Source organism: Triturus cristatus, chromosome 3_2 (genome assembly GCF_964204655.1).
Source record: "Triturus cristatus chromosome 3_2, aTriCri1.1, whole genome shotgun sequence".
In the NCBI taxonomy this organism is placed as follows: Eukaryota; Metazoa; Chordata; class Amphibia; order Caudata; family Salamandridae; genus Triturus; species Triturus cristatus.
The window spans coordinates 450706848-450732319 of record NC_140584.1 but is presented as its reverse complement, the minus strand read 5'-3'; positions in this window follow the sequence as shown (position 1 = coordinate 450732319).

The following is a 25472-nucleotide window of genomic DNA, read 5'->3' as shown; positions in this document are numbered from 1 at the left end:
AACTATTGCAGGGAAACCTCTAACTCCCTTTACCATATGCTCTCTTCAACATCTCTCCTGATTGTCCCACTTGCTTTCTATCCATTGTCTAGATGAAGAATTTACCTGCTTTTTAATGTTCTTTCTCGTGTTCTCTGTGCCTTTCCAATCACATTGATTCAATGTTCAAACTGTGTAGGTCAATGGAATGCCTTTTTCTCATTCATCGTGTGCCTCAATGTTAAAGGTACCCTCTAAAGAAAATTGCAAATCCTTGTCACAAAAGGTGTATTCAACCAACTCGCAAATCCAGGTATATGTATGGAGCCCAATATTTGTCAACATTTTGTAAGCAGACGAACCCTGTGCAGGTATTTTCTGTCCCTCCTTAACAGGTATGCTATAGGTTTTAAGCTTTGTCACCACAACACCCATTATTTTTTGCTAATTTATGCCACAGGTCAACCAATCACAATGTGACTTTGACAGCAACCAACCAATGACACTGTGACTCTGTGGTGATGTCTCACTAATCCCAGTGCGACTCCTCAGCCGATTAACCAATCACAGTGTGTTCTCCCTGTGAATGGAAAAACAAATGCACTACTTTTTCAAGGAACGCACACAAATAAATCTTGTCTACTTATAGGACCATCAGTAAGTTAGAATGAAATTCATTTCACAAACAAAAAAATGAAACTAGAACGCCCTTGGCACTTGTTAAACTCAATTCACACTAAACTAGTGTCCTGTTCAGTGTCAATTCACCTCTGACTAGTGTACCTACTCCTGTGCATCGAAGAGCAAATATAAAAAATCCATATCTATGTGAGAGCATCACCTCCCAAGCCACAGTACCTTTTCTGCAGAAAGGTTGAATAACAATATCTCAAACCCTTGGATTTTAATGAATCAGATTACCAAATCACCAATAATAAAACCAAAACTTATTTGACGCAAATCACAAAGGAGATACGCACCTCAATATCACAGTGATCAAATCACCAATACTTGTACTTGGGCCTCCCACACGAGTGAAGCACCGTTTTTATCGGGAGACCCGGGGGAACGCTGGGTGGTAGGAAATTTGTGTCAGCCAGGTGATGCCACAACTTTCCCATACAAAAATGTGTGAAAAAGGTGATTTTTTCAGCTAAATTTGAGGTTTTCAGGGCATTCTGGGTAAGGAAACGTTGAAGGATCCACACAAGCCATACCTCCCTGGAATCCCCAGGGTGTCTAGTTTTCAGAAATGTGTGGGTTTGGGAGGTTCCCCTAGGTGGCCGCCGAGCACCGGGCCAAAAACCCAGGTGACCCCCCTTGCAAAACCAGGTCGTTTTGAGGTAGGCAATTTTCATGTTTCCTCAATACGTTTTGGGCCCTTGCCTGTCGCGGGTACTTGGGCCTCCCACACAAGTGAGGCACGGTTTTTATCGGGAGACCCGGGGGAACGCTGGGTGGTTGGAAATTTGTGTCAGCCAGGTGATGCCACAACTTTCCCCCACAAAAATGTGTGAAAAAGGTGATTTTTTCAGCTAAATTTGAGGTTTGCAGGGCATTCTGGGTAAGGAAACGTTGGGGCATCCACGCAAGCCATACCTCCCTGGAATCCCCCGGGAGTCTAGTTTTCAGAAATGTGTGGGTTTGGTAGGTTTCCCTAGGTGGTCGCCGAGCACTGGGCCAAAAACCCAAGTGACCCCCCTTGCAAAACCAGGTCGTTTTGAGGTAGGCAATTTTCATGTCGCCTCACTACGTTGTGGGCCCTTGCCTGTCGCGGGTACTTGGGCCTCCCACACGAGTGAGGCACCGTTTTTATCGGGACACCCGGGGGAATGCTGGGTGGTAGGAAATTTGTGTCAGCCCGGTGATGCCTCAACTTTCCTACACAAAAATGTGTGAAAAAGGTGATTTTTTCAGCTAAATTTGAGGTTTGCAGGGCATTCTGGGTAAGGAAACTTTGGGGGATCCACGCAAGCCATACCTCCCTGGAATCCCCCGGGTGTCTAGTTTTCAGAAATGTGTGGGTTTGGTAGGTTCCCCTAGGTGGCCGCCGAGCACCGGGCCAAAAACCCAGGTGACCCCACTTGCAAAACCAGGTCGTTTTGAGGTAGGCAATTTTCATGTTGCCTCAATACGTTTTGGGCCCTTGCCTGTCGCGGGTACTTGGGCCTCCCACACGAGTGAGGCACCGTTTTTATCGGGAGACCCGGGGGAACGCTGGGTGGTAGGAAATTTGTGTCAGCCCGGTGATGCCACAACTTTCCCACACAAACATGTGTGAAAAAGGTGATTTTTTCAGCTACATTTGAGGTTTGCAGGGCATTCTGGGTAAGGAAACGTTGGGGGATCCACGCAAGCCATACCTTCCTGGAATCCCCCGGGTGTCTATATTTCAGAAATGTGTGGGTTTGGTAGGTTCCCCTAGGTGGCCGCCGAGCATCGGGCCAAAAACCCAGGTGACCCCACTTGCAAAACCAGGTCGTTTTGAGGTAGGCAATTTTCATGTCGCCTCAATACTTTTGGGCCCTTGCCTGTCGCGGGTACTTGGGCCTCCCACACGAGTGAGGCACCGTTTTTATCGGGAGACCCAGGGGAATGCTGGGTGGTAGGAAATTTGTGTCAGCCCGGTGATGCCTCAACTTTCCCACACAAAAATGTGTGAAAAAAGTGATTCTTTCAGCTAAATTTGAGGTTTGCAGGGCATTCTGGGTAAGGAAACGTTGGGGAATCCACGCAAGCCATACCTCCCTGGAATCCCCCTGGTGTCTAGTTTTCAGAAATGTGTGGGTTTGGTAGGTTTCCCTAGGTGGCCACCGAGCAATGGGCCAAAATCCCAAGTGACCCCCGTTGCATAACCAGGTCATTTTGAGGTAGGCAATTTTCATGTTGCCTCAATACGTTTTGGGCCCTTGCCTGTCGCGGGTACTTGGGCCTCCCACACGAGTGAGGCACAGTTTTTATCGGAGACCCGGGGGAACGCTGAGTGGTAGGAAATTTGTGTCAGCCCGGTGATGCCACAACTTTCCCACACAAAAATGTGTGAAAAAGGGGATTTTTTCAGCTAGATTTGAGGTTTGCAGGGCATTCTGGGTAAGGAAACTTTGGGGGATCCTTGCAAGCCATACTTCACTGGAATCCCCTGGGTGTCTAGTTTTCAGAAATGTGTGGGTTTGGTAGGTTTCCCTAGGTGCCGGCAGAACTAGGGTTAAAAAACTACAGCTAGGCACTTTGCCAAAAAAAGTTCATTTTTCACTGCGAAATTGAGGTGTGTCCACGATGCGTTTTGCGCCGTTTCCTGTCGCGGGCACTAGGCGGACCCACACAAGTGAGGTACCAATTTTTTTTCGGAAGACTTTGGGGAACACGGGGTGGGTGGAAATTTGTGGATCCACGCAGATTCCAGAACTTTCCACCACAGAAATGTGGGGAAAATGTGCTTTTTGGGCAATTTTTTAGGTTTGCAAGGGATTCCGGGTAGCAGAACCTGGTGGGAGGCAGTCAAGTCACCCCATCCTGGATTCCCCTGGGTGTCTAGTTTTCAAAAATGTATAGGTTTGCTAGGTTTCCCTAGGTGCCGGCAGAGCTATGGTTCAAAAACTACAGCTAGGCACTTTGCCAAAAAAGGGTCATTTTTCACTGTGAAATTGAGGTGTGTCCACGTCACGCTTTGTGCCGTTTCCTGTCGCGGGCACTAGGCTGACCCACACAAGTGAGGTACCATTTTTCTCGGAAGACTTTGGGGAACGCGGGGTGAGTGGAAATTTGTGGATCCACGCAGATTCCAGAACTTTCCACCAGAGAAATGTGGGGAAAATGTGTTTTTTTGGGCAATTTTTTAGGTTTGCAAGGGATTCTGGGTAACAGAACCTGGTGGGAGGCAGTCAAATCACCCCATCCTGGATTCCCCTGGGTGTCTAGTTTTCAAGAATGTATAGATTTGCGAGGTTTCCCTAGGTGCTGGCAGAGCTATGGTTCAAAGACTACAGCTAGGCACTTTGCCAAAAAAGGGTCATTTTTCGCTACAAAATTGAGGTGTGTCCACGTTGCGTTTTGCGCCGTTTCCTGTCGCAGGCACTAGGCTGACCCACACAAGTGAGGTACCATTTTTCTCGGAAGACTTTGGGGAACGCGGGATGGGTGGAAATTTGTGGATCCACGCAGATTACAGAACTTTCCACCAGAGAAATGTGGGGAAAATGCATTTTTTTTGGCAATTTTTTAGGTTTGCAAGGGATTCTGGGTAACAGAACCTGGTGGGAGGCAGTCAAGTCACCCCATCCTGGATTCCCCTGGGTGTCTAGTTTTCAAAAATATATAGGTTTGCTAGGTTTCTCTTGGTGCCGGCAGAGCTATGGTTCAAAAACTACAGCTAGGCACTTTGCCAAAAAAGGGTCATTTTTCACAGCGAAATTGAGGTGTGTCCACGTTGCGTTTTGCGCCGTTACCTGTCGCGGGCACTAGGCTGACCCACACAAGTGAGGTACCATTTTTCTCGGAAGACTTTGGGGAACACTGGGTGGGTGGAAATTTGTGGATCCAAGTAGATTCCAGAACTTTCCACCACAGAAATATGGGGAAAATGTGTTTTTTGGGCAATTTTTTAGGTTTGCAAGGGATTCTGGGTAACAGAACCTGGTGGGAGGCAGTCAAGTCACCCCATCCTGGATTCCCCTGGGTGTCTAGTTTTCAAAAATGTACAGGTTTGCTAGGTTTCCCTAGGTGCCGGCAGAGCTATGGTTAAAAAACTACAGCTAGGCACTTTGCCAAAAAAGGGTCATTTTTCGCCACGAAATTGAGGTGTGTCCACGTTACGTTTTGTGCCGTTTCCTGGCACAGGCACTAGGCTGACCCACACAAGTGAGGTACCATTTTTCTCGGGAGCCTTTGGGGAACGCGAGGTGGGTGGAAATTTGTGGATCCACGCAGATTCCAGAACTTTCCACCATAGAAATGTGGGGGAAAAGGGTTTTTTTTGGCAATTTTTTAGGTTTGCAAGGGATTCTGGGTAACAGACCCTTTTGGGAGGCAGTCAAATCACCCCATCCTGGATTCCCCTGGGTGTCTAGTTTTCAAAAATGTATAGGTTTGCTAGGTTTCCCTAGGTGCCGGCAGAGCTATGGTTCAAAAACTACAGCTAGGCACTTTGCCAAAAAAAGGTCATTTTTCACAGCGAAATTGAGGTGTGTCCACGTTACGTTTTGCGCCGTTTCCTGTCGCGGGCACTAGGCTGACCCACACAAGTGAGGTACCATTTTTCTCGGAAGACTTTGGGGGACGTGGGGTGGGTGGAAATTTGTGGATCCACATAGATTCCAGAACTTTCCACCAGAGAAATGTGGGGAAAAAGTGTTTTTTTGGGCAATGTTTTAGGTTTGCAAGGGATTCTGGGTAACAGAACCTGGTGGGAGGCAGTCAAGTCACCCCATCCTGGATTCCCCTGGGTGTCTAGCTTTACCTGATGACTATCAGCTGGTGCGCCTGGACAGACCGATAGGCAGAGGAGGCGGGATTGCGATCGCCTTTAAACAACAATGGCCATGCAAACTAGAACTAGTTGACCTGGCGGGATGCGAAGCGGGTGTTTTCACCATAGCAATTGATGGGAGCATGACTATAAAGGGCCTGATAATTTATCGCCCACCGGGACCTATGGCCAGTTTTAAAAGAAACCTCCTAGAGTGGGTCACAGAAACAGCGATCAGGAGGGACAAGTTTTTGCTGTTGGGAGATTTAAATATACACCTGCAAGACGCACTAGACAAAGGAGCAGTGGAGTTCCGGGAAGAACTTCACACCCTACAGCTAGAGCTAAAAGGTCAGCTGCCAACACACAACCGTGGGCACCTGCTCAACCCAATATTCGCCAATTGGGAGGGTGTTTTAGCCGCTGCCCCAGTGCCCTTGCCCTGGACAGATCATTTTCTCGTTCCGTTTACTATTTACTTGTCTAAGCATATAGCTAGCGCTCCCACCCCTCTTAACTACCCTCGACGTAGGTGGGCAAGATTCTCCCTGCGAGAGTTTAATAAGGCTCTTACCGTGGACGGGCCCCCAGGAGGAAATGACGTGATAGCGGCAAATAAATTGCTGAATGACCGTATCACGGCTGCTCTGGACCACACAGCCCCATTGGGTTGGTCTAATAAAGCTGTCCACAGACAAAGAACTGCTCCCTGGTTCAGCGAGGTGCTGCGCTGTGCCAAAAGGGACTGCAAACGAGCAGAAAGACAATGGAGAATGGCTTATGATGATCGGATGAAAGAGGCTTACCTCACAAAACGACGATCCTATCATAATAAAATCCGCATAGAAAAAGCCACCTACTATGCAGATAAAATTCACGTGGCTGAAAACTCGGCTAGGGAATTGTTTAGCATATATAAATCCCTTTCCACCCCAATAACCGTTACTCGAGATGAAGATCACTCAGTAACAGCATGCAATCGCATTGCTAACTACTTCGGAGACAAAGTGCGCAAGATTTACTCTGCTTTTCCCGACACGCCACCCTTAGCGGAAGAACCCGCAGATTTAGCAGGAGCTGAAGCTGACTCAGATCTGCTACTTCATTTCACCACTCCTCTATCGGAGGATCTCGTTAAAATCTGCAGATCCGTCAGATCTGGCTCCCCACGCGATCCTGCTTCCCCAAAAAGGCTGAGTGACAGCATAGAGACACTGGAACCTTACATCAGGCATTTGCTAGATGTCTCCTTTCGTTCCAGTTCTCTACCCGTGGACTGGAAACAGGCTGTGGTGCTTCCCCTCCGCAAGAAGCCTAACATTGGCTTCGATAAGCTGGATAACTTCCGCCCCATCTCTCTCCTGCCTTATTTTTCGAAGGTAGCAGAGAAGGTGGTAAATAAGCAGCTAATGAAATATGTGGAGGACAGTAACCTTCTTCATCCGACTCAATTCGGGTTTCGGCCACGCCACTCCACCGAGTCTGCCCTTCTTAGGGCCTCCGAAACTATCAGGCAGGGTGCTGACGAGGGTCAAACCATGGCTCTCATCCTTTTAGACCTTAGCGCGGCGTTCGACACTGTGGCACATTCCATCTTGCTACAGTGTCTGAGCAAAGGTGGGGTGAGAGGGGCAGCGTTGAAATGGATTTATTCATTTCTCGCAGGCCGAGGCTTCCAAGTGAGGCAGGGTGACTATTACTCTGAGCGAATTGCTCTGGACCAGGGGGTGCCGCAGGGCTCGTCCCTGAGCCCAACACTTTTTAATCTCTACGTAGCCCCGATTGCCTCCTTGGTAGAGAGCTACGGCCTCCGAATGGTTTCTTATGCCGACGACACGCAGTTGGTGATCTCCCTGTCACACGCACCCGATCTTTCGGCGGACATCTTCAGAGCCTGTATGCAAGACCTAGCTGCCTGGATGTCCGCAAACTGCCTTAAGCTTAACGGAAATAAGACCGAGGTGCTTGTCATAGGGGGAGACCGATCGGCGTGGACGTCGGCATGGTGGCCTCCATGCCTTGGCTCAACACCTATCCCATGCCTGAAAGCAAAGAACTTGGGCATTTGGTTCGACTCCGACCTGACCTTCGGCCCTCAGATCAACCGGGTGGTCGGATCATGCTTTGGGACCCTCAAAAGTCTCAGGAAGGCATTGAAGTTTTTACCTGTAAAGGCCCGTCAAACCCTTGTGCATGCACTAGTCACCTCAAAGATGGACTATGGCAACCTCCTCTATCTAGGGACTCCGAAGAAGAATCTGAGCTGTTTACAGGTCCTACAGAATGCCGCTGCCAGGCTAGTACTTAGACTACCCAGAAGAGCCGCATCCTCGGTGGCCCTTCGGTCCTTGCACTGGCTCCCGATCAGAAGTAGGGTTGATTTCAAAGCACTCTGCATGTGCCATCGGATCATCAACGGGAGGTCTCCTCTCCCTTTGAAAGGACTGTTGACGCCTTATGAACCGTCCCGCTCCCTCAGATCCTCTGGCTCGGGACGCCTTGTTGTCCCCAAGGTGTCCAGAGCACGGATGGGCGGAAGATCCTTTAGGTACCTTGCAGCCGTCAGATGGAACACATTACCCTTAATATTGCGTCTCGAACCATCTGAACAAATCTTTAGAGCCAAGCTCAAAACTACACTATTCGAACAGTAAAGTATTCCACTTCTGTAGGTTCCAGTTAGCAGCCGCTCCTTAGCGCGGGGACACGCCGCTGTGCGTCACCAAGCGCTTTACAAAACTCCCTAAATAGAAAATAGAAAATAGGTTTGCTAGGTTTCCCTAGGTGTCGGCAGAGCTAGGGTTAAAAAACTACAGCTAGGCACTTTGCTAAAAAAGGGTATTTAATGTTGTATTTTAATTTACCCGTATGTTTCTTTACCTTTCGGACGCACTATTTTGACTGGGTTTTTACGTAGAAAATGGTTCACCCGTTGGTCTTTCGGTTTTGCACTATACATACCTTGTTCTACCCCTTTTTTTGTCATACCAGCTCCTTTCCGTTAACCTACTGCTGACCGCATTCTGACTATTTCTTCTTTTAACATACACTGAGGTATATTTTTCTTTTCGTAATTTACCATCGATCACCTGATGCTTCGGCTTGTTAGTTTACTAATCCACACTCTCTACGTCCTGGACCTCTGCTTATTTTCTCTCTTTTTCTCATAGAAATACACCCCCCTGACGAAGGGCGAGTCCCGAAATGCATCGGGGACATCTGAGAAACCATGTCATAAATATTGACTTTCTTGCCTATTAATATGGAAATTCTGATTTGAGTATGAGATGTATCATACTTGGCTACTGATGAAGTAAAAGACATTACAAAGAACTACGAAAACAGTCTACTTTTTCTTTAAAGCGGAGTCTCCGCTCATTGAGTGCTGATGTGAGGTCGTCTTTCCTATGAGACGCTGTTTCCACTTTCATACGCACACCTCTGAGGTTAGGAGGTGGTCTCACTAGCACCTAAGCAGTTTACCTTGATTAACTTCTTCGTTCCAGTCTACATTTGAGTGCAACCGTACCTTATCTTCTTCATTCATTGACTCCCTAACCTACACGGTTTGCACCTACCTGATCATGTCTTACGACGACATAGCCAACCTTACAGCAAACAGAGCAGAAACATTTGGTTTCTCCACGGAAGAAACTAATCGAATTTATGCATTGATCCAGGACACAGAAAACTTTACTTCCACTACCGTTTCAGCTCAATCATTAATTAAACAACTAATATTTACAGCCAAACGTGAGATTAACCAGAGGCTGCATGCAAGTACCCTGATTCGCTACCACAAAGTCCAACGAATACCTAGGGGATTACGCATTCCTTTAAAGTCTACCCTCTGCAAAAACAACACGAGATTTACTGAACGTTGGTACGCAATCCTTAATAAGTGTTCTTTGGACCTCATCCTTTTAATTGTTGAAGAATTATCAATTCTTCTAGATGAACTTGGTAAAGAAGTCACACAGTTAAAAACAGAATTAAGTGCCAAAATAACTCCTGAAGAAATGGCTAAAACATTAGAAGACGTCAATAGTCAACTTGATAAATATCAGAAAGAAATCAACGACAGAAAAATACGCAAATTTAAGAGAGACACCATGGATTATAAGCTCGGGGAGGTGTACACATGGGCAGATGTGTATGCTGTACGTAGACAACAAAGACCATACAACCGATCTACGGATGGAGAGACATCATCGTCTGATGACACACAGGCTCAACCGAGAAGACCCACATCTAAGCCATCGGACGACCCTACTACCAGTCAACCATCGACCTCCACAGAAAACACTAACGAAACAACCCCTTTTTTAGGGAGAGGCCGAAAAATCCCAGACGAACCAGGAGGGCAAAACCTAAGAACAAAAGATACTCCGATAGCGAGAACAACTCGGAGCCAGAAAACTTAGTCATCAACATATCTCACAGACATCTAACACCGGAGGAGACATTTACCCTACAGAAGGGCACTTCATTCGTACCTACTTACAACACCAACAAATTGGAAACCCAAGTATGCTTATTTAAGTTCATGCGTAATCTTCGTCTCAAACATTTTTTTACCAACATCATAGAACCATCCACGACTCAAGATAAAGACACACTCATGGGCTTAAGACCCAAAAGTAAATTCATGGCCCCGGTGAGCCATAAAGTCTTGGATTCTTTCGAAATCATTGTTGGTAAAGAAATTACCAATTACTTCCAAGAGCCATTGGCTAAATCAAGCAATTTGACTCGCAAAGAACGGAACATCATAAAAACATTGGCAGCGGATAAGGACATCACGTTCAGTAAGGCGGACAAAGGGGGAGCTCTTGTCGTATTGGATACTGCCTTTTACACTGAAAATGTTAACGCTCATGTTAACGATCAAGACACATACCTTCAATTGACCACGGATCCTACCAAAGAATTCTCAGCTGTTTTACTGGCAATTGTAAATAAGGCACTGGAACAAGGCACCATCAACGATAGAGATAAACGGTTTCTCATCACAGACTATCCCAGGGTACCATATTTATATATGATACCTAAAATTCATAAAAATCTTGAGAAACCTCCATTTAGACCAATTGTTAGTACCAGAAACTCCATCCATGAATCAATTGGGAAATATATTGATAGACACTTACAACCCATTGTTCAAGCCATGTCTACATACCTCAAAGACACTACAGACTTTCTTGTCAAACTTAACCAAATTCAAGTTCCAGACAACGGTCAAATAGTCTTATGTACCATCGACGTTAAATCTTTGTACACCTCCATTCCACATGATTTGGGCATGCAAGCGGTTGAATCGTTCCTTGTAAATACGACTATGGATGAGGACTTAAAAGTTTTTTTACTCGAACTACTACACTTTTCTTTATACCATAGCTACTTTATTTGGAACGACAAGTATTACATTCAATTGTCGGGGACATCGATGGGCAATTGTGCCGCACCAGCCTACGCCAATATCTTTATGCATCGCTTTGAGACTGATCACATTTTGTCACAAGAAGCATGGTCAAAGAATCTACTTATGTTTTACAGGTACATTGATGACATTTTCCTTATTTGGAATGGCACCCAAAGAGAACTGGTGACAGTGATTACCCACCTCAACACCATCAACGACCGTATTCAATTTACCCATGAACTAAATCAGAAACACATTAAATTCCTAGATGTAGACATCACAGTACAAAATAATGAAATCATTACCTCCGTCTTCACGAAGACGACTGACCGGAACAATCTCTTACACTTTTCCAGCTTTCACCAAAAATCTCTGAAGAAACACCTCCCATACTCACAACTCCTAAGAATAAAACGCATATCTTCTACAGAGGAGATTTTTCGGAAACAAAGTGACATCCTCATGGATAAATTCAAAAAGAGATCTTACCCAGCTCCTATTTTACAAGATGCCAGAAATCGTGCTGAAACTAAAGACAGATCTACCCTTTTAAAAAAATCTACCTGCATGACTTCCAACGAAAGATTGGTATTTGTATCCAAATTTTCTAGACAAAGTCACAAAATTAAGAACTCCATTCGGAAATATTGGCCACTTTTGCAGTCCGAGCCTGATTTTAAAGGTATTTTTGATCAGTTGCCGATTTTTGCTTACCAACGGACTCCAAACCTCCAACAACTTCTGAACAAGACCTCCCCCGAATCCAATACAATACACAAAGGAACTATCCCATGTTACAATTGTGGTGGCTGCAACAACATCATCAGGGGAACCAGTGTCACGCACCCCTCGAAAGGAACTTCAATTAAACTAAAAGTTACAGCCACTTGCGACTCCAGCAACATCATTTACCTTCTTAAATGTCCATGCGGTCTACCATACGTAGGCAAAACTGAAAGGAAGATGAAAACCAGACTGATAGAACACAAAAGCAACATTCGAACCCTCAACACCAAGTCTACGGTTGCGAAACATTTCCTTGAAAACAGACACAACTGCAGCCAACTGAGATTTTTGATTTTGGAACAAGTTCCACTGTTACAGGGAAGAGATAACAGTGCCTTTCTATTGCAACGTGAATTATTTTGGATAAATAGACTTAATGCAGTTCACCCCTTCGGAATGAATGAACGTGTTGAATACAGTTGCTATCTGTAAAGGACTTTTTGAATTGTATGCGCTTTTCTACCACACTGAATTTTTGAGGTTTACGTTTTATGCAGCTATATTTATTTCGTTATTACTTTGTTTTTATGTTGTTTATGCATCCACAGTTATCACGCTATTGTACATTCGGATACCTTTTCCGATTATCTTCATTTTTTGTGGTTTCCTTGACTACCTCACGCATATTCTAGTCTTTTTTCACTTGCTCTTGATCACATGTCACTTTACGCAGTACACGTACCTGTTACTTCCGGGTGAATGGGCTTTATCTTCCGCTGCTTAAATTTCGCACCGGTATCACCTTTCCAAGCGTCTACTTTGTAGAAGCTCTGGCGGTTTTTTCAGGTATTTAATGTTGTATTTTAATTTACCCGTATGTTTCTTTACCTTTCGGACGCACTATTTTGACTGGGTTTTTACGTAGAAAATGGTTCACCCGTTGGTCTTTCGGTTTTGCACTATACATACCTTGTTCTACCCCTTTTTTTGTCATACCAGCTCCTTTCCGTTAACCTACTGCTGACCGCATTCTGACTATTTCTTCTTTTAACATACACTGAGGTATATTTTTCTTTTCGTAATTTACCATCGATCACCTGACGCTTCGGCTTGTTAGTTTACTAATCCACACTCTCTACGTCCTGGACCTCTGCTTATTTTCTCTCTTTTTCTCATAGAAATACACCCCCCTGACGAAGGGCGAGTCCCGAAATGCATCGGGGACATCTGAGAAACCATGTCATAAATATTGACTTTCTTGCCTATTAATATGGAAATTCTGATTTGAGTATGAGATGTATCATACTTGGCTACTGATGAAGTAAAAGACATTACAAAGAACTACGAACACAGTCTACTTTTTCTTTAAAGCGGAGTCTCCGCTCATTGAGTGCTGATGTGAGGTCGTCTTTCCTATGAGACGCTGTTTCCACTTTCATACGCACACCTCTGAGGTTAGGAGGTGGTCTCACTAGCACCTAAGCAATTTACCTTGATTAACTTCTTCGTTCCAGTCTACATTTGAGTGCAACCGTACCTTATCTTCTTCATACGTTGGGTTTTGAGCCATTTCCTGTCGTGGGCACTATGCCTACCCCTATAAGTGAGGTACCATTTTTCTCGGAAGACTTTGGGGAACGCGGGGTGGGTGGAAATTTGCGGATCCAAGTAGATTCCAGAACTTTCCACCACAGAAATATGCGGAAAATTTGTTTTTTTTGGCACTTTTTTAGGTTTGCAAGGGATTCTGGGTAACAGAACCTTGTGGGAGGCAGTCAAGTCACCCCATCCTGGATTCCCCTGGGTGTCTAGTTTTAAAAAATGTACAGGTTTGCTAGGTTTCCCTAGGTGCCGGCAGAGCTGTGGTTCAAAAACTACAGCTAGGCACTTTGCCAAAAAAGGGTCATTTTTTGCTACGAAATTGAGGTGTGTCCATGTTACGTTTTGTGCCGTTTCCTGTCACGGGCACTAGGCTGACCCACACAAGGGAGGTACCATTTTTCTCGGAAGACTTTGGGGAACACGGGGTGGGTGGAAATTTGTGGATCCACGCAGATTCCAGAACTTTCCACCAGAGAAATGTGGGGAAAAAGTGTTTTTTGGGGTAATTATTTAGGTTTGCAAGGGATTCTGGGTAACAGAACCTGGTGGGAGACAGTCAAATCAACCCATCCTGGATTCCCCTGGGTGTCTAGTTTTCAAAAATGTATAGGTTTGCTAGGTTTCCCTAGGTGCCGGCAGAGCTAGTGTTAAAAAACTACAGCTAGGCACTTTGCTAAAAAAGGGTAATTTTGCATTGTGAAAATGTGGTGTGTTCACGTTGGGTTTTGAGCCATTTCCTGTCGTGGGCACTGTGCCTACCTCTACAAGTGAGGTACCATTTTTATTGGGAGACTTAGGGTAATTCAGATTTGTAAAGGAACTGTTATTACCTATTGACTTTCGATGCATTTCTGCCTTCCAAATGAAAGACATTGTGTAAAAAAGAAGTCATTCTAAAAAATGACTGATAATTCTCATGCTAGTATGAGTATTCCCAATTTCGGAAATGTGCAAATATCTACTGTTTCTAAACTCTATATTTTGTTCCCATTTCAGAAATACATAGGTGTCTTTCATACCGATTTTTCCATGTACACATTTTTACAGAATAATTACTATTTACCCGGTACATAATTAAAAACCATTGCAAGTTGCTGCTCAGTTTTTGGCTCTGGGTTTGTCGGGTTCTTGGTGAACCTACAAGTCCTATATATCCCCACAACCAGTAATGTCCAGCGGATGTAACGGTATATTGCTTTCAAAGAGCTGTCATAATTAGAAGAAGTTACAGGTGAGAACGTTGACACAAAAGCCTTTTTTTTCAACAAATTTTCAATTTATCCTATATTTAACTGTTAGTTTCTATAAAGAAACCTTGATGAATCTACACAAATGACCCCTTGCTGAATTCAGCATTTTGTCTACTTCGCTAAAATGTATAGCTTTCCAGGATCCATTATTGCTTTTGTACCCATTTCTATTATTAACTGGAAGGAGGTTGAAAGCACAAAAAATAGCAAAAATAGCCTATGTCCCAGAAAAATGCCAAAACTGTGTAAAAGATGTTGGGTTTCTGACAAAAGTCTGGTATCCCCTAAAAGCTGGGAAAATGGTGATTTCAGCCCCAACCCTTTTTTGATAACATTTGCAGGGAAAAACCCAGATGCTTTCATTTGCAGCCCGTTTTTCCCATTTTCCCCCCAAAAAACTAACTTTTGCTGTATTTTGGCTCATTTCAGTGACTGCTCCAGGGGAATCCACAAACCCTGAGTACCTTCAGAATCCCCATGATCTTAGAAGAAAAGGACGCAAATTTGGCGTGGATACCTTATGTGGTCAAAAAGTTACAGGGGCCTCAGCACGCACTACCCCAAATAGCCAAAAAAGGGCATGGCACAGGAGGGGGAAAAGCCCTGGCAGCGAAGGGGTTAACGCCGCACTCCGCCACTTCTGAAACGCAAGCCTGCACCATATTTACAAGAATATGGTGCAGCCTTGCGTTTCCCCCTGTGATGGAGCTAAGTTTCACAACTTCGCGCCAACGCAGGTTCCTTTGCACCATAGTGCAAGGGTGTCTGCGTGCAGGGGATGATGGTTTATGTGTAGGAAGGTGTCCCTTCCTGCACATAAACAATCCTAAAATGCCATTCTGTCACTTTCATGTGTGCTACTTCACGCAGCAGACATGAAAGTGATAAAATAGCATTTTTTTAAAGGTTTGTTTATGTACAGGAAGGGCACCTTCCCATACATGAACAAACTATGGCATTTTCCTTTTTCCATGTTTGCTGCAGAAGGCAGCACACATGGAAATAGCAAAACCGAGGAGAAATAATGTATTTCTCCTCGTTTTGCCAACTTATGAACAGGATTTACCTTGTGCATAGGGGACAGCGTCAAAATGAATGGATGTTGCCGTGGAACACCCTCCGCAACATCCACTGCCCACCCCTTTTACGCTAAGCATAGCGTGAAAAGTGCCTTATGTACAAGGCAGTGTATGCCATGTTTAGTGGCCTAACGCTGCCTTGTACATAACGCGCAGCCCCTATCGCCACCACAACATCGGTAGAAGTGATGCTGTGGTGGCGATATGGGCTTGTACATATGCCACTGTGTTTTCCTTTGTATCTCTATACATGTTTTCATGTGAATGATATTTACTGTTACAGCTATGCCTGACACACCCAGTTTTTATTTCTTTACAGCTGTTCTCCCTATGACTGTCAGTTGTTCCCTTGTTGTTGACTCAAGTTGCCATTTTCTTGTGTCCATATAGCACTCTTATGAGCTTAGAAAGTAGGTCTAACTACAACCATTCTTCTTTAACCCCTTCCATGCGGGGCGGATTCCCCCGCTGTGCTGAGCGCTGCTTGCGCGGGCGTGGTCATGACGGAACGGTTCCGTCATGAGCACAGCTCAACCGACGCTCATGACGGAACCGTTCCGTCATGAGCGCCGAAGGGGTTAATACCGAGCAAGAATAATTCATTTTATTAGTTTGTAAATCCGATTACTATCTTGCTACCATATCAACTTTTTCATTCTGGATTCACTGTTTGACTGAATCTTCTCTTCCATAAGATGTCTGATCTTAGCATTTAGACCCATAATTTTTTAGATCTTGTCGACCAATAAATCAGTTACACCCTGAAGTGTTACAAGCAAAACACCTAACTATTCTAATTAAATTATCTCAAGTATGTAAAATATAGTTGTACCTCAGGTTCTACCTAGTGATAAGGGTACATCAGGCCAAAACTGATAGATTATTCCATATGAAATTAGGAGTGGGAAAACACCAAGGGTCCGATTTACTAATTGCTGATACAATGTAGTGCAACAGCCAAAGTTGCTGCATTGTGTGGTGTCAGTGGGAAAGACAAAAACAGCATCCTATCTACTTTGTTTTGCACTCTTTTCCTTTTCTTCATCGCAGGAACTCTTTTGGCTGCCATCAACCAACACAGAAACCCTTGCACCAAGGTGCGAGATTGTGTACGGTCTGTCAAGCAAAGGCTTTGCACTTAAAGTGTTATTTTCTAGTACAAAAAATATGCTTTCATATTTTTTCCACTTTCTAAGAGTGCTGTACAGTGCAGCACACATGCAAACTTTTAAAGGATTTGAGGAAAGAGAACATTTCTCAAACCCTACCTTGAAGAGGCATATGATTTTGCTGAAAATCTCTGTCAATCAAAGTGAGTAGATCGCAATTTTGCATCAAAACCCATGGGTTGATGCATTAAGAAACCTATTTACCACCATGGAATGCCCTGCTGATGCAAATTAGCACATAAGTAGTGCACAACTCTACTATGTGTTATACTTTAGGCAACTTTCCTAAAGTAAATCAGGATATGTGGTGGAAATTAAATCCAAACACAACTTTTGGCACTGGGTTTACACCAATCTTGTGAATCATACCAATGCACAGTGTTGATAAATTTCCCCCTAAAGTCAAAGAGAGGCAAGTTTGGAAGTATGACTCAAGCAATCAAAACAGCAGCATGTAAATCACACGTCAGATGACTTGTAGAAAGGAAACTATTTATTGTTTAAAATTTCAGCTTATTATTTTTTTATTTGCTTTGCAGATTAATATATCACATTATATGACTGCATTTAGTCATATTAATTACAAATTGTAGCTACTAAATATAAATATGGAACAAGTTAAGTAAAAATACCTGCACAGCCTTGCCTTGTGTGAGGCATGATGCACTTGCATTTTCGTTGTGCTCCAAATAAGTGGATAATGATATTATTGCAAGACACACAATTATACTCAATTAACTAGATATTGTAAAAAATGCCCATTTTGTGTGGTCATCTCACGTTTTTTGCTGAATTTAATTTCTGGTTTTTAGACCATCCATTCTGGGGCTCTGCTATCTAGTGCTCAGTGTATGTGCTCTGACCTCTAAAACATCTAGAAATTAGGTAATCCTTGTTTGTTATATATTGAACTCTTCTGCAAGGACAAATTATATGATGTAGAAACTACACCTGTTACATGGAAAGTTAAATGTCAGCTGTGGAGTGCAGTACTTATTGTGTCATCGACTATGTAGGCATTGTAGCCTGCAAAGCCGGTTCATGATGTTTAAAAGTGGGACAAACAGAAATGCAATGTTAACATATCTCTACATTGACAACTCCCAAAAGCTATTTTCTCTGTGGAAGGATCTGGCGATCTATGAGCAAAATGTGAGTACATATCAAATTAATAATTCGGTTATCTCAGTTTTGGAATACGCTAGAGAAATAGTTAAACCATTATCGGTAACATTTTCTTTCCTCCATTTCATCGGTGAACTTAGATTTTTTATAAATATTCAGAAAAGAAACTTTTAAAAAGTTACCTTTCCCTGTCTGATTCTCATGGAGGCTACTTTACGTTGGCCTGGCAGCAGAAGGGTCCAGTGATCAGTTGTAACTGGACGAGGACTCGAACCTCGTGATGGCCTCTGCGGGAGTGAGTACTGGCCCTTAAATGTTGTTATTGAGTTCCTGAGAGCCATAGTGGTGTCCAGATGGAATTATTCTGGACTTAGAAAAAAGTCAGACTTCCAAACCTCTAAACAAACAGGACAACCACTCAAGTCAATCCACCTTAGGTGCAAACTTGCTGGGCATAAAAATCAGGCTGGTTGTGCTCTGAGCATTTGGCTACCTCAAAATCCAGTTGGCCAAGCCTATCTTAGCTTTGTATGACCTTCCCGGAAACAGCTTGCTGCCTTGCCCCACTGTAGGAATCCATTCTCTATATAAGAGACAAAATCTGAAGGTAGAAATCTTGACCAAGTGATGCCGCCAAAAGTATCAGGCCAACAAGACGGCTTTGCAGGGTGTGAAATGTGACTTTTCCCACTCAGAGCTTCTCTCGCCAAAACTAAGGGTGGACGTTAAACTCCGCTCTGCCGTCAGAGTTTGCGGAATTCATTTTTGCGGACTCTGTGCTCTGCTTGGTGTGCGGACTTCAGCAATAACTCTGCCAACTGTCCTGTGGCAGAGTTTACTGACCACCCAAATGACTCTGAAACCTACCAAATCCTACTAACTAAAAACAGACAGGATGTCAAATGAAATCAGAAGTGAACCTCTTTCGTGAATGGAAGTGGGTGCTTAACTCAAACCTGTGCCCTGAGAGGTAATCACCACACTCATATCACCAATACACAATAACAACGTACTTTATTCTGTAGTGCTTCAAGTCATGCCTATGCCATGTCAAAGCACTGTGAATGGCAGGTTTTACTATAACCTGATTTAATGGTACTCAAAGATACATTACTTAGCACATGAAAATGCAAATATGTGTTTGGCCTTCATGAGGGCTAAACAGCCATGAGTCCTGATGTGCTGTTTCTGAAGAGGAAGATGACGTGCTCTTTCAAAGGAAGCCTCCCTTTATAATAGATGGACCAGGAACTCTCCCTGCTGAGGGTCTCAGGAAACTGCAAAGGCACCTGACAAAGAACAAGAATGAGCAGCCTCCACTCAGGAGCCCCTGAGCAGTGTCTTCGTCCAGCGGTGCCGAAGTGCACTAGATCTTGGTCCCTAAGAGACCACAGCCTTTGCTCAAGGCAGTCCGAGCTTGGTCTGTGTGCACCAGTGCTTTGGAGTGATGGTACGGGACACTGAAGATGCTGCAACCTCCACCGCACGCCTACTTCCCAAGGGCCAGAAAACGAAAACTCCACTGCTCCTCATCTGCAACACTGCAGGGCGTGGTTGAGCAACAAGTGATTCCCTGTGTTAGGGGCAACGTCAAGTTTACTATAGGAAGTTTATATCATTACAATTATGCACTTCATGTGATATTGAGTTGGTTCTAATGGTCATTCCTCTAACTAACAGGAAGTAGTCTAGTAAGGCCAATATCATGATTGCTACAATGCCTTTCCTCAATGGCAACTAGCTGCTGTCAACCGGTGCTCTTGGGCTATGATGGCCAGGCTATCTGGGGTTATCAGTCTCCGCTGCTAACTGAGGGTTCCTCCTGCAGAAATGACCATAATAGGAAAATACGGTAAGAAGCGGCTCGTCCCACTATTCTTGTTTCTCCACAGTGGCTACACCACTGTGCTTTTACCAGTGTTATAGCGATATGATGGAGTACTAGGTGTCAGAAAAAAGTGGTAGGTGGCTTTGTGGGAGGATCCGGGAGAGTGGGGTCACCAAATCCAGCATTGCCCAAGTAATGCTTATCATTCTTTTGTACACCAGAGCATTCAAACCTACGCTTGCATCGCCACATGGAAATGTTACAGTACATGCAAACCATGTTTACAGTACACACTGGCCACTTAAATTGCTGTTATGACACGTCTCTAGAGCCTTAACCTATTGTTTGCTTAAAGCAAGTGGACCATAGACTGAAGATGGGTTTGAGTCACAGAAGCCTATGTACCACCTCCAGTCTGCCTATCCAAGAGCCAGACAGTGGGCACAGTGATGTCACACTGGCAGCAGCCTCCTCAGCCCCAGGAGCTCTGCCCTTGCACTGCCAGAAGAAGAGCGGCAGATTTTGCTCCAGAGTGGAGGCTGACGTCTTTTCAGTGGCAGATGACTCCCCTTGACACTACTGGAAGAAGAGTGGGGCTGGTTTCACTCCTGAGTGGAGGCGGTGGCCTCTTCAGTGCCAGGAGCTAACTCTCCTAAGCGTTCACTGGCAAAGAGCGGGCTGGTTTCGCTGCTGCGCACACACGGGAAACATCGTTTACATTGAATACACTACTATGCGAACCATTACATCGCAAGTCGTTTCAACGACTTGTTGTAGGGGGCGCACTGGTGTTGGATTTACAATCCAACACCTTCCCTGCTGTTGCACAAACTGGAGTATGAATAGTAAATTATACTATTCCTAAATCCAGTGCGCCCCCTACAGCAAGTCGTTGAAATGACTTGCGATGTAATGGTTCGCGTTGTAACAACGCGGTTGTAACGACCCCATTGTAATGGAATTCGTTGTAGCGCATTTGTTGTAAAGACATATATTCGCACACGCCCTCAGCCTGCTGTAAAATATGAAGCTGTCACCGCCTCTTTGTAGACTGTCTTATTGCTATAGAAGAATGTGACATAAGCGAAGGGACTGGTAGCTTTTCTGAGAGCCCATTTTTAGAAGACAGAAGGTAAAATCTTTGACTGGGACAAACCTGCTTGTTGTGTCTAACCGGAGCTCCTTCAAAATTGGGATGAAATTGTGCGTAGGTGTCAGTCAACTGTAAACAGTTTTTCCATATTGGAACTTTCCTTTTCCTGGAGCGTTTTTTTACTTAAATCGTTAAAAATTCATTTCTCCTGTTCCTTTCCTTGGATTTTTAATGTTTTGGTGTTATTGTGTAGACTACATTTCATTCGATTTTTATAAATTGAAGTGGGGTTTTTATTGTGTTGTGCATTTGACATTTTAATTGTTTTATTACTTCTAAATGTTTTACACATTTTCTCTAAGTTAAGTCTGTCTGCTCTGCACCGTAGCTACTAGGGGTTGAGCTCAGGTTCAAATTAATGATACCTTGTATTGGACCTAACAAGTTGGACATTGTATTACTTGTGGTATACTACTATATGCCCTACTTCATACTTAACTTTCTTACATTACTCATGGCTGATAGAGACATTGTTAAAGCAGACCCTAAGTGAAATATATTAGGAGGGGACTTTGCATGGTGTAATCCAGAAGACAAATACAGTAAAAGGGGTTTTTCATTGTAAACTCTCTGACAAATAAAATAGGAAAGGGGTTTATTTTGTCACCTCTCCACCAATGCAAATGGAAATAGTTTTACATTTTAGACTCACAAATAAATGAAATATGAACATGTTTTACATTGGCAGCTGTGTGACAAATACAGTAGTAGGTGGTTTGACATTGTAAACACAGTGCCACCCGCCCTAGGACTTGGGTTTCATTGTATAACTATGAGCAATAGTCTTATACAGATCTCTAGTTCAAGAGTGGTTAGAGGCATCTGGCTTTCATTCTGTACATGTGTAATGTTTTATTTTGCATTTAGTTGTGTTTTATTTAAAGAACCTTTTCATTTTACAAGAAAAAATTCTGACTGGATTTTAACTTGATAAGTGCTACTTTGTGTTTTGCAGAGTTGCTAACTGTTGGAAACGGCCCTTTTTGCAGGGTTATCCCCAAACTTTTTGCTTCTTCCTCCTTTATTTTTTCTGACCTGTGGTTGTTGGCAATAGAACTCTGGGCACTTTACCACTGCTGATCAGTGCTAAAGTGCATATGCTCTCTGTATAATTTGTTATATTGATTGGTTATCCATGATTGGCATATTTGTTTCACCTGTTAGCCCCTAGTAAAGTGCACTGAGTGTGCCAGGGCTGGTGATTCAAATGCTACTAGTGGGCTGCAGCACTGATTGTGCCACCCACAGGAGTAGCGCTAAAATGATGTCTTAGGCCTGCTTGCAGTGCCTATGTGCAGTCCAGGACTGCCATGTCGACCTGGCCAGTGCACCCACTGACCAGGCCTTATCCTTCCCTTTCTGTACATGTCAGGCATCCCTATGGTGGCCCTAGGTACCCCCCTGGGCGGGGTGCAGTGTATCTGAAAGGTAGGGCATGAACTGAGGTGTGTAACATGCCCTGGTAGTGAATTACAGCCATTTTCGTTTTTCACTGCTGAGAGGCTATCTTGCCCATAGGATAGAATGGGGAAGGCTGTTTACATGCCTATCTTCCCATAAGGGCAAGATAGAAAATCCAAGTTTGGTATCTCTGTGTTCAGAATTTAATTATACATCTTTTTAGCAAGATGGTTTTTAAATTCACTGTGCGAGAATAGCACTTTTTAGAAAGTAGCTATTCTCCTGTTTAACCTTCCTGTGTGCCTGTGTGCTGGTTGGCTGAAGGGTGTCAGGTGATGTGCTAGGTGGCTCCAGGAGCCTGGATGAGTCAGCAGCAGGGTGAAGAGGGAGATCTGCTTTAGATGGGTGGGAGGAGTAGTCCCTGGGTCTGAATAGGGCTGCCCCTGACAAACACAAAGCTGGCTCCACCCCCTGCTGGCCAGGCTGAGGACTCTGCCTCTGCTGGCACAAAGAAGGCTCCACCTCCTGCTGAGCGTCTAACGACCCTGCCCCTCACTCTGAAAGGAACCAGGTGCTCCAGAGCAGAGCACACCCAGGAACCGGTTTGAGCAGGGGAATCCCCCCACTGGAACAAAGAGAGACAAAGACTTGGAGGGGTATAAGAAGAGGACCCCAGACACCTAAAACTTTAGATCACTTTGGAACTAAGAAGAAACCTCTGCCAAGGAGAAAGCTGAAAGGACTGAAGAGGAGAAGACTGCCTGCTTGCTGTTTTGCTTTGCTGCCAAGGAGAGGGGAAGGACTTTGCTGTGTCCCCTTCTTTTGATTCTGATCTCCAAGGGCCTGAGATGAGCTGGCTCCCTGTTAAGAAGTCCCAGGAACAAAAGGACTTCACCACCAGCTCCCCTGGAACTCTGCTGAGAGAGTTCTGACCTGCCTTGGAGTGCTTGCCCAGTCTTGGGGCCTCAGGAGGTCGTTTTGCTGTGTTTGGGAGCTGGGAAGCAGAAGCGTGAACAAGAGTGACTGGTACCCAACGCATCATCCGATTGCGTGTCGCAAGACGAGAGTGCGAGGAAAATTTCATCGCGGCACCATCGCAACACGCAGGGTCCCCGCATCGCTGAGTGCGTCAAGCATCGTCCCGAAGCGTGAAGATTCCTGGCATTGCGAGGGTCGTCGCAGAACCAGTTTGCGAACCGCACCACTGCCGGTGCGTGAAAGTCTCCAGTCGCTGCGTGCGTCGACGCAGAGTCCCGTTCCGTGGCGCATCGAGAGTTGCGGCGCCGGAAGGCAACGCTGCGCCCCGCATCGCACCACATCGAAGAGTGTCGCATCGAACCTGTGCGTGAAGCTTCCCCCTAAGAAACCTACGCAACGAAGGCCAAAGTCATCGCATCCTCCCCTTACAGATCGGAGCCGGCGCATCCACCTCTGCTGCGTGAAGCAGGGCTGCTGCAAAGCCTCCCCAGGATCTCAGGAGTATCGCATCGCCTTTGCAAGCTTCCTTGTTATAGCTTTTGGGAACCTTATCGCAACTACAGGTACTGTTGGGCACGAAAGTGTCGCATTTTGTGCATTGAGAGTCGCATTGTGCAAGACACTGACTTTTACATCCTGGAGTACTTTCTGCAAACTCTTGAACTATCTTTAAAGTAACCTTTTTGAATTATATGTTGGTTTGTCTGTAGTATTTGGTCTTGTGAAGTTTTTAGTAAAGATACATTATTTTTCTAATACTGGTGTGGAGTAAATCTGTGGTGTTTTCACTGTGTTACTGTGAGTGTTGGTACAAATACTTTACACATTGCCTTTGATAGCCTAGACTGCTCAGGCCAAGCTACCAAGAGGGTGAGCAGGGGTTATCTTAACAGTGTATCCCCCTTTCCCTGACTAGAAGCAAGGGTCCCTACTTGGACAGTGGTACCTACCCTGCCAACTAGAGACCCCCAGATCTAACATTGGTGGCAGCGGTGGGATTGAACTTGTATTTGTACTTGACCCACAGTAATTGGTGTACATCACTAGTTTAAGTGCAGACCAATAGACAACCACATACTATATTTTTTTATTCTATTTTTGAGTAACTCTTCAAGAGCATCATGTCTCAGGTGGCAACAAGTGAGAAGGCAGAATTGGAGTTTTCCATTGCGGATTTGTATTCGTACGGAGTTGTAGAGCTCAAGCGATTCTGCAAAGACCGTGGTTGCCCTTTTAAAAGTGGAGCTAGAAAGGATGAGCTCCAAAAAGTCTTGAAGGCCTGGTGGGAGGCCCAAGAGGAGGATGATGCAGATGAAGAGGATGGTTTTGTTCCCCAAGATCTGCCCGTGGGCAGAACAGTCTCAAGGGCTGGCAGCTCCCATTCCAGTAGGAGTCTCACTCCAGAGGAGTTGGAGGAGAATCAAAGGGCTAGAGATCAGGAGTTAGAAGTCATGAGGTTTGAAATGGAAATGTCAAAGGAGGAGAGCAAGAAGATGTATGCCTTGGAAGAATTGAAATTGACCTTGGCACATGAATTAAGAATGAGGGAGCTTGATTTGGAGCTCGAGAGGCTTGAGGCCATGAGTGTCTCAGCTGAAGAAGAATGGTTAGCTCAAGAAGTGAGCTTTGCTGAGTTGGAGGTGGAGTCGAGCTCAGATGGTGGCAGCAAGATTGTAATATCCAGTGCTGAGGGAGAGGTACAAACACCCAGAGATGTGGCGCCTAACTTGAGGGAGGGGGTTGACATACACCAGGGGGTTCAGGTTTATGATGTAGTTCCAGTGGAGTGCAGTGTCCCTGAAGTGGATTGGGTAACTGGCACAGGGGACCATATTCCTAGTGGTGGGAGGGACACTCTACTGACCCTAGATGAGAGGTACAGGGAGAGGGGTTCCCCCATGGTAGAAACCTTGGTGTGTGAGTGTGAAGACCGCCCAGAAGAGTGTGAGTTGTGTGACAGAGACAGTCAGGTACTGTCTTGCCAATCTCAGGAGAGTGGTGTGGGGTACTTGTGTGAGGCACTGGAGGGTGAGGCAAACGGTAGCTTGGTTAACAACTGTGGGGGGCTGTGTGATTCATTTGTTGGAGAGCATATTTTAAGTCCCTGTTTTCCAGAGCTATGCCAACACCCGGTAGAGTGTGAGTTCTCTGGTTCCAGAGAGCTTGCGTTGGAGGCAGACCTTTGGTTGGATGCCAAAAGGTCTGGAGAGGCATTGGGGAGTGATCCCAAAAGGAGTGGCCCAGATATCTTCCAGACCTGTGAGGTGGAAGAGGTTCAGTGTAGCCCGGTTAGGTC